At 42.1% G+C, this 16,710-nt stretch overlaps 1 protein-coding gene across 1 annotated transcript in view; it reads left to right on the forward strand.

The window, feature by feature from the left end:
* The window catches only part of LOC117750877 (receptor tyrosine-protein kinase erbB-4-like), a 268,118-nt gene that overhangs the window by 107,272 nt on the left and 144,136 nt on the right, over positions 1-16,710 (forward strand). The gene's annotated exons all lie outside the window — the stretch shown is intronic.

Consider the following 16,710-nt stretch of genomic DNA (forward strand, 5'->3'; position numbering starts at 1 on the left):
AACTTTTAAACTATTTTAATTTTGGTTTTTTTTCCGACTAAGAAATGTATGGGATAATGGAGGTAGAGCCTTCTTCAACATCCGTCCATCACATGACTTCAAGCAAAGCAGGATCCCTAAAGCTGCGAAGATTATTCTACAAAAACTAGACTTGCGCGCCACAAGAGTATTTTCACTGTCACTTTGAGATTTGAGTCATGGCGGTCGGGGAGGAGCACATATTGAGTTGCGAGTAAAAGCAGAAGACAACCCACTCGATGGCAGGTAATACTCGCGCCACCACAGTCAGTCGCCGTGCCTTCATCGTCACTGTAATATTTCCAATTCCCTTTCAAATGGTTGAGGAGGGGAAAGGGACATTCAGTGACGACCAAGATATTTAGGTGCGCAAGGAGGAGGACATGGTCAGTAGACGAGAGCTCAGTTCTTGATCCACACTCATCTCAAGTAACACAGAGAAGACCAGCGCTCATTTTTCTGTTGGCTTTCGACTGCTTAAAATGACGATCAGTCAGAGAGATGAAGGAGAAGGCCTTCAGAGGCACTCGAAAAGACACACTTTCCCTATACTGGCAGCGGTCCTCTAAAGAGCCCAGTCTTAATGGAAGTATATTTGTATCGATATATATTTTTGGAACACCATCGCTCTGCGGGCCGCTTCCTAACCAATGTTAGTTTCCATTATATTAAAGTAGGCCTGTTTTAGGAAGAAGTAAAAATCCCGGTGGTGGGTTGAAATCCCATTTGCGAAGTGAGCTGCGGTACATGGGATCATGCGTCGCTGCCAGACAAAGAAAACTACAAGCGGGGCAGGAACAGTGAGGTTACAGACAAATCTAATTAGATGGAGAGAGGGGCAGTTATGGAAGAGAGAGAGAGAAAGCGTCAGAGAGAAAGAAACATGAGAGACACCGCCGGAGGGGGAGCTGAGTCATTCATCACCACATTCTCCATTTTTTCTTTAAGACATTTTTTTTTTATTTCTGTAAACACGTTCCAAGTTTGTTGAGTGAACATAGTCAAAACATAACTGAGAGAAAGTTTTTTTTTTTAGGCAGACGGTGGCTTAGCAGGCAGCGATCCCACCCTCCAAGCCTCTTTCTACATGCGGTGTTGTGTTCTGGCTCCAGACGGTTACTTTTGGTAGTTAAAAGAACCAAAGCAGGCTTTCAAGTCATGAGATAAATCTTACCCAAGGATGGCAGTGCGAAGCTTTGATTTTCAACTAACGTACAAGGACAAAAGCCCTTTCATCTACCTTTTTATTTGATTAAACTGAGCGTGGCGAGGTTGTCTGGTGTGTTGCTGTAACACTCCGACCCAGGTCAGTTTAACCACAGGACTTTCAGATTACTGTGTTCTGAGGGAAGCACTTAAAATCTGTTTTGAGTATCCATCAACTCCTGTATGCTTGGTTTGGGACATTCACTGAGTACATCTGCCATCCCCCATAGAAGGAGAGTTTTTCTTGCCAACAGTAGGGAGTGGGGGGTTAATAATCAAAACATATCTGTGTGGCGTATTCCTTCAAGGTTGCAAATGTAACTTTAACTGTGACCAGGCTCAGCAGGCAGGACAGTCGACATGCCAACCCGTGTCGTGGATACAAGTACTTCAACGAGGCATTCACTCCCTGCTCTCTGGAAGTCCGTTCAGTGTTGTTGACTTGTGCCCACAAGTGCCCTTTGCCTACTACGCCATGAGTCAGATGAACAGCGGTGCAAAGTAAGCCTGAGAAAGCGTCATGGTGTGGTACAGATAGTACGCACAGACAGCAAGGGGAGAAAGAGGTTTACTGCGTTTCTTTCTCATCCTAAGTAACACTGACGGCGCTAACGAGGCCTCCTGAGACTCCCGTTTTTAAAACTTGAAAAAAAAAAAACAACGCGTCATGTACTGGACTACACAGACTGACAATGCCAGTGGCTGGGAGTCAGGTCTCGTTTTATTGCTCGCACTTTCTACCCTTTCGAGGTGTCAGCGTATGACTGCTTCTGTTGAAAAGTCAACATAAGCGCTGGTTGCTGCAGGGCATTCTGGTTGTTGCAGTATCCCCATCCTGAATTTCAGCTTTCAGAACAGGTCCTCTGCAGAGTGTGTAATGGAGCCTAGAACAGAACACAAGCCAATGTGAAAGCAGAAACACAACAGTTCCTGACCCACATCAGTGATGGTTTTATTGAGTCAACTGTAAACCAAGAAGTGACACTCTCCATCTCCATCTCATACTCCTCTTGGTTTGGGAGTGGGCTTACTCCACTCGGAGTGAGATATAACAAATGAGATGTACTTTTAAATTATTAATTTTTAACCATGGGACGAAATCATTAATATTCTATTCCTTGGCATTAGTTATGAGACAGTTAGGCACCGTTTTGGGAAGTAGTGACAAGTCACAGGTTGTTTGAAGGCCAAACATTTGAGATGAATAAGATGAAAGTTGAGATGCGTAATATTTCATCCTGCTTTAGTCTCAGCTAGTTATTTCAAGTGTTTTAATATCAACACATTCTTACTCCTAACGGGTCATTCAGTCATAAGGTTGGCGGTTCAATCCCTGGCTCCGCTAGTCCATGTCAATGTGTCCATGTGCAAGATACTTAACCCCAAATAGCTCCCAAAGGCTTTGCAATCAGTGTGTGAGTGGGTATAAATGCTAAGCTAGTCATACTGGGCAGGGGGCACCTTGCATGGTACCCCCTGCCACCAGTGTATGAATGGGTGTGAGTAAGTGAATGACAGGTATTGTTACATCGCTTTGAGTGGTCCGAAGACTAGAAAAGCGCTGGACTAGTACAAGTCCATTGACCATTTACATTTCTTATAAGAATGTAACTAAGAAGAAACTGACAAGCCAACCCTAACACATCCAAAACTGATGCTATAGGGGTGCCTAGAGCATTCTAGCAACTGTATTTGACTAGTTGGGATTGAACATGTGCTGTTAATATCAACCAAACGTACTTCTCTGATACTGCTGAGAGCTTTTAAGAAAGATGGCAGTGGGTGTAGAAAAAATAGCCTTGAAGTAAAATGTTAAAGTATTATGAATGACTGTGCTTTAGACTAAAGCTTCACAGTAAATGTGCATTGACGGTACGGTGTTGCGTGCTCTAGTTCAGCGTGTTGCAGAGCAGCTTCATCAGGTTTCTGTGGCTCTTCATTGAGCGTCATCATCAAATGGAATACGATCGTCAGATGCAGTTGCCACCTTACATGCTGCCTCAAAGATAGCTTGTGAAGACAGGGAAGCCTTTTTGTTTGTGGCGAAAACAGAAGGCAATGCCAGACATCACCAAGCAAACACGTTTTTGATCTGAATGTTAGCTTGTAAAATATTGCTCCAGAGCCGTCTCAGCGGACTCCGTGGCAATCTGTAAATAAGGAGACCAAAGGGGAGAACTGTCTAATTGTCCTTGAAAAGGATGTGCCACCGTTTTTTAATATCTTCTGCCCTGATGCCCAGAGGTGTTGCAGCAGGATGGGAGGAGTGAGGAGGTGTGTGTGGCAGGGGTGCTGTCGGTGTCGGGTGATGGGGCATTACTCTCGCGCCATTGACTTCATTACAGTGCCTCTCACATATCCATCCCTCACCCTCTCTAAATGCCCTTGCCAGCTTCTAATTCACTTAATTCCTTGATTATCAATTCTGACGGCACTCAGGCATAAAGGTCAATACTTTGTGTGGCGTGTAGCTGAACTTTTGGAACGCTCTCTCAGAAATAAAGTAGTAGGTCGTCATCAAAGCGCCGCCGAAAGGATAGAAAACACAATGTATTGCAATCGTACACTACCAGTTGGTTTCATGACATTTTTACTGTTCACACACTCGCAGGCACATTGTAAGAGAGAACACACACACAGAAGTATGCATCAACACACACAAGGACGGGGAGAAAAGAGCAGGAACACGCCACAGACACAGCCACACACTTGCCACAAACACCCATTTGGCTCTCTCTTTTCTCTGTGCCCATCTCTTTGATGAGATCGAGGTTGCCATGCCGTGACTGCACGCGGCAGACGCACGAACAAGCGTTTCCCCCCGAGGAGATGCGATCTAAATGGGAAAGCAACATGACAGCTTTGCTCTGAACGGCCACATAATCAAACACCACACCCCACAGTTACACACCACCACTTCTTTTCAGGAGTCTCTCGACTCCGCTGCATGCATGTAGGATGTGGTAGGGTGTCCTTTTGTCCTCGGAGGGGTTTTTTTTTACTTACATTTTCTGTTCAGTTACTCGTCCAAGTGTTTGTTTTCCCTTTTATTTGTACGTTTTAATTCTCAGAATTTACTTTTAGTCTCGAGAAAAGAAGAGTATCAATTGAGCTTCCTGGGCATTCTGAGGTATGGACTAAGCATGCCACAGTGGCATTTAAAGGATAGCATTTCACACGATCTGCTGATCAGAGTCTTCAGACTCCGCTGACTGCTCTGGTGCCTAATCTAAAGCCGCTTTATTGAAGCACAATGTCACAGTCGGCTGGGCTTTTTTTTTTCCACCCCTGCCACTGCGGTTGTGTGTGCTTCTCTCTCTGCAACATGTTTGAGCTCATCTTTACGTGGGCAGTTGAGATGTATGTCAGATTTCTTTTCCCATTCAATTGAAGTCCACAAACACAGCTTTTAGCAGCACTTTTAAGCACAGCGTATGAATGCACAATATTAATACAAGGGCCTGTTTTCATGCTCTGAATGCATGAGCACTTTTGTGTGTAACATCAGTCCTTTCGTGTCAAAGATGTGCCCTTGTTGCACTGAGGCATCCTGGCTGTTTTTCCCTTGTATATTTCATTGAGCAACTCTGAATAATTAGAGTGTGCAGTTCTAGCCAATTAAAGTGGGCTGAATAGGTCACAGAGGTGTAATCTGGGCCAGTTTGGCATGCCAGAGCACTTCCATAAAACATATTTTCTTAGCTGTGTCTTGCTGGATCATCTGTGTGAGTGGTATAATCCATCATAAATTTGCCAGCTGCTGTCGAGAACACAAAAGGATTTAACTTGCTCCGTGTTCAGAAAAGCTGTCACTTCGGGTGAACGCATACAGTAGTTGAGCATCTTGTTTAGTTTTGTGTACATAATATGTGTGTGGGCGTGCGAGCGAGTGAGCGAGGCAGACATAAAACAGGCAAATGTGCATGTGTGTGTTTGAGAGAGAGCAAGATAGAGAGAGCCAGAAACTGTGTGACAGGTGAATAGCGTTTGTGTATGCATGTGTGTGTGTGTGTCTGTAAGTGTGCATATGTTTGTTTTTTGCATTTGTGAATATGTAGGATTGACGCAGACATGTAAAGAGTAAGGGCTGACAGTTTTAGCTGACAGTCAGAGCTGATAATCCCACAAGCACGCACACACGCACATACACACACACACACACACACACACACACACACACACACACACACACACACACACACAGAATGTTTTGCAAGAATAATAGAGTGGGTTCTGTTACACTACATGCAAAGCACTACCCAGCATCCTCTGACAGCTTGGCTGGGTTGACTTGGCGGATTCATCCGAGCAGTTTGGCTTCCCTTCTCCCTCTTGTTTCTTCTCTCCCCCTTTTTTCTTCATCAATCTCATTTAATCAGTCAATTCAACCTGAGAAGGATTCTGCCCACCTGGTCCCTTTTTTTTCCATCAAGTAAAAAAATTTGTCTGAACAATAATTGAAATGAGCTGTTTGGATTTATATCAAGTATTATGGAAGAATAAATGTGTCAAGTGCCTCTGTGGGTAGTGTAAGTGGAACAATACTCAGGGCCCTCCCTCACACCCGGTGGAGAGCAGTGCAAAGTGCAGCACAGAAGTCATTGCTAGTTTCAGACAGACACAGTTATTATGTTGGTCTTAAAATGAGGTGTGGTCAGGCACATTGGCGACATATTGCTATTTTGATGCAGTAGAATGCGTTCGCACCGTTGACCATGAAAAACCTGGTCCAAAGTCAACAATGCAGTATTTTCCTGCTCATTAAAGGGCCCATTATTAAGAGAGGGATGGGCACCAGCACCTCCCCCCTCAGTTAAGTAGGTTATTGGTGCATTCACTCATATGCAGTCAAATAGATTTGGCAACAGCATTTGCCACGAATGAATAATAAAAATACTTGCAAAAAAAAAAAACCTTCTACAATCTATTATCTACACACTGATAGCACAATCACAAATTCAGAGAATAATCATCTAAGAAATATACTTTTGAAAGTGTTACAGCTGTACTGATGCACATGGCTGTATTCTTCCGGTTTGTGCTTGTTTCAGACTAAATGCACACACTCTCCCTGTCCAGGTGCTATGTGCCAGGCACTTCATTACCCGGGCTCTGCAGATGGACGCCGATGGAAACAAGCTTTTTGAGCTTCATTCTTTGTGACTTGTTGTTCATTAAAATCAAATTATGTGTCAGGAAGCATAACTTGTACGTGCTGTTGTGCAGTTATTGCTCAACAAGCTCTTTGTCTTGCATCAGTGCGCGTCTGTGTTTGTTTTACACACTCTGCCGGGCCAGTTCTGCTCATTCTGCTCATGCTGGTCACCTGACGGATACATTTGTGACAACGTTTTCCCAAAGATATCCTCTGCAGAACAACTGCTTCTTTGACAGGTGTTTAGCTTTTTATGATAGTGCTTCAGTTGACATCAGCAGCCTTTTGCTTCACTTATTATCAATTCAGGGCGATAACGTGGTCTAATATGAGGCATAAGAAATTAAGAAATTAGATTAGTCAGATTACTTTTCATACATTATCTAGATTGAATCCCATAATTCATTTGAATTATGTCTCCCCACAGAAGAGAATATAAAAATGTAGAAACCTTTGACTTTATTCCATTTACCTATTAGTTTGATTTGAAGAACTTTATTAAATTGGATCTTGGCCACTTTGATTGACATCTGTGTCCAATATAAAAACACAGCATTGTCCTCTTATAAGCCTGACTTGAGAGGGATCCTGTCGTGTTGACTGGCCTCCACTGGAGGATGAAGGGATGGGACGAGGGATTCTGCTGCAGGAACCAATGGTTTTAAGAGTCCCATTTAGTCTCCTCTTGAGGTCTTTACTATTCAAATCCTGATTACTTGTGGTTCAGTTTGTGTCCCTCTCAGTCTTTCTAACTTTGTGTTTGTCCTCACAGATGTATTTTCTTCATTGTACATTCACACTTTAAGTCAACACTTTGACAGAGACTGACTTAGACATATTGTAGCAATTCCTAAATAACCACAATTATTCAGGGATTGTCGCTTTAGAATAGCAGAACCAATGAAAAAGAAAATAGATGAGGAAAATATGTGTGTGTGTGTGTGTGTGTGTGTGTGTGTGTGTGTGTGCGTGCGTGCGTGTGTGCGTGTGTGTGTGTGTGTGTGCGTATGTGCGTGTGTGCGTGTGTGTGTGTGTGTGTGTAGACATCTATTACATGACTATTATTGAAATACCTCAGGGTTAATGAAGGATTTTTTCTGTCTTTTCCTTTGCTTTCTATGCTGACAGCCAGACTGCAGTTAATTATTCAGTCAATTTACAGTGAGGGGGTCATTGGTCATACACTCTAGCTGGTGTGTGTGTGTGTGTCTGTGTGTGTGTGTGTGTGAGTGTTCATTCGACGAGAGGAGGCAATGAGCCTGCATACATTCAAGAGACGAGGATTCGCCTCGGCCAGAACACACGGTGCTGCATTTGTAAACACACACACGCACAGTTGTCCTAATCGGTCACTTAGGTGTTTTAACATTAACTGTTACATCTGCAGCTGAAAAAGCAGTGTATAAATGTAATTGACTTTGATTCTGGCTACATCTCTGCCATTATTGAATCAACCGTCACTGGCTCGCTTGGATCAATAACAATGTTATCACAGGGCCCCAGGTGAGCAAGACATAAAGAGAAAATCAGGCATGACATCTCCTCCATCATTAAGAGTTGCCTCCTCTGCTTTTCTTCCCATCGACAACATATTGACTGCTGATGAGGGAGAGAATTGATCGCCGCTCTCGCTCACTCACACTGAGAAGTTATTTAACATGGACAGTGAGCAAAAGGCAATCAAAGGAAATGGGGGGATAGACGAAGGATAGGAAACAGAGAGAGCGAGAGGTGCAAGGGAATTAAGTGATCCAAAGGGAAGTAGAGTGGTCTCTAATTGGAGGCATGTGGGGGCTCTGAGGTAATCAAGGAGTAGAACAACTGACTGCACTTCGGTTAAAACTATTAGCAGCTTTTGACACCAGCGTGGGATGAGTGCAGGGGATGCACAAACTGTGAACCGATTCAGTAATGTCCATCACCACCTTGCTTCACGTGGTGTCTCTTATGTTCACACTGGAAGGCATTTCCACATCAATGCCTTGAGAACTGTCAATGAAAAGAATGTTCTCCAACAAGGCCATAGCAGCCGACCTTATTCATGACCACTGTGCGCAGCTGGGACTATTTATTGCACGTCTAGACTGAAAGCATCATTGACATTGATATCAGATTGATTATCATCATCATAATCTGAAATGATTGGTTTAGTTTATTGCCATTCTATCAAAACAAACTTCACAAAGTGCTTCACAACTTAGGATGAAATGGAAAGAGCATACATTATTGGACTTGATGTCTCTGTTGTAAATATAACTAAATTAAAAAATGTAACACATGGAAGTGTACATCTAGCCTCGGGGGGTTTTCAGAGTCCACCGTAAATAATGTGGATCGTGCTCCCGTCATGGATCTATTGGAAAAACCTGAATGGCATATTGATTGTTAATCATTAAAACAGAATGGGTTTTCCACGTGAAGACTATGAGTTTTTTAAGTGAAATGGTGATTCAAATCTGTGTGGCACAAACTGTTCCTGATACTGGCACCGCTGGCATACAGCCAGAACATATCGACAACCGAGAGGCCAGACAATCTGTGAGATCCATAGCTGTGTATGATGAACGACGCAAAGCATTTCAAAATCAATCGGGATTTCAAACGTGTTCTCGTGTGCCACCAGCGTTATTGAGGGTCCATTTCAGCATTGATGACATTTTTTTTTATTTTCTCTGCTTTCCTTGCACCTTGATATTCATGTCATGTCTTCAGAAAAAAAGCCCTAACAGAGAATCATTGGGTCTTGTCAGCCAGCAGGAAAGTTAGACCATCAAAGATAATTGCATGCTAATGTTCAATAAGCCTTGTAAGTCGCTGCAGATAAGTGTGGCTGCCAAACAGCCTTGCCAGGGAAAAGCACAGCTAATCCCTTGGCTGTGGCCGGGGAAAATTAATTCTAAGCTCCTTTGGTCAGCCACTTCCAGTGTGGTGTAAGAAACAATTACACAACGGCCCACCAGAGCGCAGTTAATGAATAGCCGAGGAGCTGCCCAGATGTACACATTATAACAGAGATGCATCTGCCCGCTTGCTGTACACACAATTAAAAGACGTAGGAACGGGGTAGAAGTGGGCGGTCTGTTTGAGTTCAATGGACATGGAGTGTATGCAGAGGGACCTTGTTCATCATGTTCACCCCTCCACTCTGCTGTATCCCTCTGTTTACATGGTGGCCGGTTCCTATATGATAGCTCATTAAAATGTGCCACGAAATAGACCACGCATAAAAACCCATGTAGTAAAACTAGATAAATGGGCTCATCTGCTCTTTTGCAGTGATTCTTTATTTATGACAAAAAGATAATTATATACAAAACTCATTCACTGGATTCTGGACATTTATTTCAGTTTTAAGTTGTAAACATAAAAATTATATTCTAATCTGTATGATTTTGATCTGGGTAGTTTATTCAAAGCCGGACATGTCTGTAAACCACTTTGTTTCTGAGGGAACCTGGAAATAATGTGGGCTTTAATAAAGCGTGCGTGATCTTATCAGTTTTGAAGTCACATTTTAACAATAATGTCACAAAGTGCTTCTGAGAAAACAGTATGTGTAGTGATATCAACAGGATATTACAAAGCAAGAGGTAAAACTGAACAAGTACACTCTAAGACAAACGGGGAGAGACCGTCTGTCAAACAATGAACACATCAGGGAATTAAAAAAAGGCAGCGTCTTAAGAATTATGTGGTTTTGACATTTCTGAACTGAGCACAGCTTATTTTAATCACTGTATTAGAAATAATGGTGACGGCAAAAGGACAAATTTAAATACGTGTTTGAAATAGTGAATGCTCACGAATATGTAGATGTGACTTTGGTAATTAGCGTACAACTTCAATTGAAAGCCGAGTTAGACGCAGAGTCCATTTTACTGTGTGGGTGCACATGTGGACAAATAAATGCAGGTCTCAATTAGACTTTGATGCTGCCTCTGTCTCTCCCTTCGTACACACATACACACACTCACACACACAACTCTCTCTCTCTCTCTCTCCGTCTCATACACACAGATCACACGTAAGACATATATTGGATTTATCATGAATGTATACATTTTCTGACCAATTCCCCTCAAAATGTTATTCAGGTTCAGAGTATTGTATCGATGTAGCCATATCCCAGACTCTTGGATCAATTTAACGAGTTGTATCGGTTCATCTTTACACCCCTAATGGATATGCTACCATGGTTAGACGGATTCGCCATGATTCTCAATTCAATTGTTCTGTCCATTTCACAGAAACCATGAGCACCATGGAAATGTTGAAGGTAATTGAGAAGGTTGAACACAAAGTTGTGATTCCCTTCCTTTAAGTCCACCAATCAGCTGAATCAAATTGTGTTCATCAAATGCACTTTTAACAGACATAAACTGTGTTGTCCTTTCTGTCTAAATAATGTTTTTCACCCATTTCCTTTTTGGTATGCCAAAATAGTCTTGTCACTGTGTTGTGTGCATTATGTAATTAAAGGCCATAGTCACACATAGAGGTTGGTTGAGTTTAGTGATTGAAGCCAACCTTTATAGCTTTAATGTGTGTTATGTGCCAGTCCCTCCTTAATGTGTTTTTGGACTGTTGATAGAGTGATGACAGTTAAGGATTTCTTATTTGTATGAGGGGCGAATAAAGTCCAGTCCCTGTCTCCAAAGAAAAACCCTCACCTCTCTGTTCAGCTCACAGGGACTTCCCTATGTCTTATATGTACTATGTAATATGGAGTGTAAGTATGGGATTAAAATAGAAGATTAACTTAGCATATGAATTGGTGGAGCCAACATAGCTTTCTAACTTTATCTTTCAATGTTCCTATTTCCTAGTTGTAATACGATGCCTAGAAACACACACACTTAAAAATGCATACTGGATAAAACAACATGCATGTGACTACACACACACACCGAACAACCGCACAATCCATTTGGCCTGACCACTGCAGCTCTCCGTCACTTGGTAATTCATTGCTGAGCCTGACATTGTATAACAAGATGTATTTGCTCTCTCCTCTAATAAGAACATAGATTACAAGCTACACTGAATTTACTATCTGCATCCCAGCTGATTGCTTGGACTGCTGGTGTGTTAGCTTATATCTTTTTAAGCGTCAGCGCCTGGCTATTTACATTCATCCGCTAAGCCTTAAAACAAATTATAATCGATCCATGGCGTGATGAAAAGGGTTGTCGGTCCCGCTGCAAAGTAAAAAGGAATGCCAGGTGACCAGGGCCGCAGAATCGCAATTGGCGAATAAAAAAAGCACAACAATCGGTTTGTGTAAGATGCATAACACATCACACACTTTTTAGTTAAAGGCTGGCCGGAGATCTGTGTTGCATGTCCTGTAGCACTTTACGTCACTGTGGCGGGAAGAAAGTGCAAAAAAAACACACTTTGTTGTGTTAATCAAGCATTTTTCTTTCATTTTGCATTAGGTAATGCAATAAATAGCCTCAATGAATAAAAACTGTGGGTGTCATTCTGCATCTAAAGCTTACATTTTCTTTAGGGGCAGGTGTAGGATCTTATCTGTCACTTTGTAAATCGTTGTAACTCCAGGGGAAAGTCAATGTTTATGTATCATTATCATTATGGAAGCACTGCAACCAAAATTATATATTTTTGGAAAATACAAAGATTTCTGTTATTAAAATAATGTTCTTTTATTTATATAATACATTACATACAAAAAAACATATATATATATATATAAGTATGCAGATTCAAATATAATTCCAGCCTTGAAGGCCTACTCTTTAAAATGCTGTGCTTCAGGTTAGTCTGCCTTAAACTAGTTGGATGTCTGTGTTTTCATGGGCTTCAGCCCCGAGCGATGCCTCCAGGTAGCTGGATTTACTGAAATGCATTGCACAGTGAAGTTCAAACAGACCTCGCAGAACCTTTACTTTGAAATGTGAGGTAGTTTGGTGTTAGACACTGGTCTCGGTATATTCTAAATCCCCCAAAAATATATAGACTTGAATCCTCTCATACACATCTTTGTAAATCTCTTTAGAGCTGGTTTTGACAACAGAGGCACCTTGCATAGAAGCAATGAGCAACAGTAATACACCCAGACAATGAAAAACCTCCAGTAGTGTCTTCTTTTCATCTTGATGCCTCACACATAAACAACCAGCCTGTCTGCTCGTCAGTGTGTTCCAGAGGTTTAATGGAATACTTCATCTCACGTATTGACAGCTTCAGACATGTCTGTCGCATGTGACATGCAGTCTCCTGAATGGCAAATAGTGTCACATCTGACAGGCTGAGAAAAGAGAGATACCCAGAGATGTCTGCTTGTTCAATAAGCAAAATAAGTATAATTAATTTTCGGTGCACAGAGTTGCCAGCTTTTCTTTTCTTCCTCTTCTTTATGAGGGAAACTCTTTGTTAATCGTCTAATTGTATTCGTTCTGATTTTCTTTTGACACTGACTGGAGTATGACAAACGTGAAAAAACACACAAAAAAACACACAAATTAAAAACTTTCCAGAAAGTTCAGATCATTTCTCCCCAATCAGTGACCATTATGATATGACATCACAAATAGAAGGAACTAAACTAATCTCTAATGAACGTTTGGTTAATGTCAGGGTTTATTTGCCGAGCCAGAACTGTTTAACATCTTGAAAATCATCCAGTGAGCTGATTTGGAATGTTACCACCTGGATCAACTCCTTCGACTATTTTGAAACAACTTTTACAGCAAAATGATTGCTTTGACAAATACCATAGTTCTGGTTAAATCCTGTCACCATCGAATGGGTTTTGGAGATTTTGCAGTAATTTGTATCTGTACGATTTGGATTTCATTTCATTTTCTGTCTTGATGCTACACAGCTTGATGAGCTCTCTGCTTCCGAACATTTTCTTGCAAGGTAATTGACTCTCGCAGAGAATCACATATGCTCGCAGGCACATGTACAATAAACACAGAAACTCGCACATGCATCCATTCCACCTGTGGGAAGTCCCGGGTCCCCACGCCTGCTGAGAAGTCGTTTCCCGGGTAAGCGAGCGAGGCAATTCCGTCACAGCGAGGAGGAGAAAAAAAAGCTCTTTTTAATGGGGAGAAATGGGAGGCAGGGGAAGAGTTAGCAGTAGCAGCCAGAATAATTGATGGCAACTGTTTGGGTACAAGATTAAGATTCATGGGTAGGACCACACGTGGGGGCTGGAAACTGGGATGCACTGGAGTCGTGAAGAATATGAAGCAACACTGTGACGGGCCTGCTGGCTTAACTGATAGTGTCCTCCCAGATGCTGTCTAAAAAAGAACGGATTTATAGAATGGGGGCTAGAATGGATTGACACGCCTGAGCCCAAATCACGGAAGAGAGAGAGGGAAAGAGGGAGAGGGAAAGAGAGAGAGGGAGAGAGAGAGAGATGGGAAAGAGGAAGTGGTAGAAGCCCAGAGGCAAGAGATGGAGGACTGCAGATGGAAGGTCGAGGATTTATATCTCCAGACTTGTTAGAAAAAAAGGTTTGTGAGGAAAGTATGAGAGTTGCACTCCCCCTCTCCCCCTCTCCCCCACTCCCCAACCACTACCCATGAGCCTTACAGCAGTGTGCTTAACCCCACGGCTGCCCCCGTGGAGCTGTTCAGTGGCCAACAGTAGAAGATACAGCTCCTGCTGTGAATGTGACTGCGTATGAATGTGAACTAAGGAGTTGCAGAGAAAGTGCATGAAGTTAAGACTTTTCCTGGATACAGTGTGTTGAAACAAAATGTCTCCTTTTTACACAATGAACACCTCCGTCACTTTTTCATGCCTAATGAAGATAGCTATCTCCCAGGAGGACATCAATAGAATACCTATTAACTTATATTATGGGGCGACTTTCTGGCAGCAATTTGCAGGTTAACCCCTGGTAAATATCTGACCCACTGAAATTGGGATTAATACCACAGTGGGACAGGTTGAGAATATAAATGTAGTCGTGCAATACATCGGAAATTTAAAAAAAGATCAAAATTGAAGAGGATAGAAAAATAGGGGTCTAAACTGAAGGAAGATGAGAGGAGACAAAGATAAAGTCAGATGTTAAAGGTTGTGCATGTAATATTTTAACATCAACAAGTCACATGTGGCCGATCCTTTAATTCTTATGGTTATGAGTGAGTTTGTGTTTGTGTATGTTTGTGTGTGTGTAGTTTGACTATTTGTGTAAGTGTGTGTTAAGTCAAAGGTATTTTTCTTACCTTCATAGGTCTTAGCCTTTACGTTGACGCCGAGTGTGAATTATAAAAACAAAAGTGATCTCTACATATAGCTCCATTGTGTATGTGTGCATGTACTGCTGATTGCCCCCTGAGGTCCAGTCAAGTTTGTCAGCATGTTGCTGGAAACAGAAAAGTTCAGCGCCACCACACACACACACACACGCACACACACACACACACACACACACACCAAGTGTTCTCCCTCTTTCACACACATACACCCACATTTAGGATGTGAGCTGATCATTTGACCCCATTGCTCAGCCTATCTACAGTCTCTTTTTTGCAGACTACTGGGATATGAACTACCTCAGGGGTTTACTGTTTCTACTATTAGCATATAAAGAGCATACATTTAATTCCACCTTGTGTTACCAAGGAGCTTTTGAGACCGCCATAGCAAAGGCAAAACCTCCCTGGGAAAACTTTTAAAAAAAACTGTGTGTGATTGGAGAGGCTCTGCCTGAAGCTCAAGAACAGTCAGGTGATTCTACCATTTAATACAGTAATCACACGCAAAGCCTCAAATGCACATGTGAATGTGTGTGCACAGACACACACATAACACACACACACGCACACAAGCATTCACTGCACGGTGCCTGCACACACAAAAGGTTCAGTCTAAAACAGGTTTAATAACATGAGTGCAAATCACTCTCCTGTTGGGAGTTTTGGACACAGGCCGTGTGAATTTACTGATTGTCTATTGTCTTCACAGTGACCTCCTGAAAATGTGATTGTATTTAGACTTCATGTACAATTGTATTACATATTAAGAAACATGCTGAAAAAAACACAACTGGGCATACTTGATTAATGTTCCTTAATGTATCTTAACTCTTGAGTCCAACCATGTTTTGTAAAGATGATCCAAAGCATAATGTCCTAGTAACCCTGGTCTGCCATTCATCTAACAACACCACCAAAGTCAGCTGTGAGGTTCTCGTTGTTGTTGGCTGAGTTGTCAGAGCTCGAGAAGTCGTACTGAGAGAAGCTGCCATGCCAAACTTCCTGGCATGATATTTAATCAAAAATACTTGGCAGTAAATGTTCAGGAGGAGGGAATACAGGTGCCTGTGAAGAGGGTCAACCAGTCCTCTCTGGGCAACATGCTAAACTTGTCATATAGCTGCTTTCTGAGAGGCCTGATCCACTCCATCATAGAGGAGGTTAAACTGACTCGATCAAGCACTCCACAATCAAGCTCAGAGAGCACAAAGAGTGCGTGGGCGTACCTTTAAAGCACTATCCAGAGCCACCTTGGAAGGGCCTTCATTGGCTGCTTCAAAATGTGCTTAAGGGGAGACAATTCCTTCAACTAAAGAATATCTCAACCCACTTCCTTGATCATGAGGACTGTGGAGAAAATGTTGAAGTTGCTTTTGGTGCTATTTAGTTCTGAAAAGCAGCATCTCTTATTGTCAGCGTCTCACTTAACCTGGTTTATTTTCTCCTGCACTGGTTGGTAGAATGTATGACATATGTTTGAGATATTCTATCCTTCTTCTTCTCGTGGACATAACCCAACAGTTCAACCCTCTCTTCTTCCCTCTTCCCTGCCACTTTCATTTAGATTAATTTCATATCCCACAATGGGAGGAGTCTAAAGCTGGACTGACTTCTGTCAGGCTCGCTCCGCATTGCATGTTGTCGGCTTCTTCTTTTCGTACCGCATTCCAATGGCCATTAACTTGCTTGAACAACACCCAACGTCATCCCTGGTATTACCACATACCACATTACCACAAATCAATGAACATATCTTATTGGTCACAGTCCACGTGTTCACGTTATCTTTAGCCTTTTTATTTAGCATTTTGAATACTGTTTGGATTTTGTACTTATGATTCAGTCATGTCCTTGTATTTGAGTCTCACAAAAGGAAATTGCATCATCACCTCATATCAACTAGACATAGTTGTTTCTCATGGAAGCTAAGCGACCAGAGAAACTCAATAATCACAGATAACCATAGCTTTTGTATCATTCCTTGCTTTTCTAAATGTGCTCATACAAAGCTTCTCAGTTCACTATAATCTTCCATGAATAAGCAACACAAAATCAACACTTGAAAAGCAGTTCCATCTAGTGTTGCTG

This window comes from Cyclopterus lumpus, chromosome 21 (assembly GCF_009769545.1).
Source record: "Cyclopterus lumpus isolate fCycLum1 chromosome 21, fCycLum1.pri, whole genome shotgun sequence".
NCBI lineage: Eukaryota > Metazoa > Chordata > Actinopteri > Perciformes > Cyclopteridae > Cyclopterus > Cyclopterus lumpus.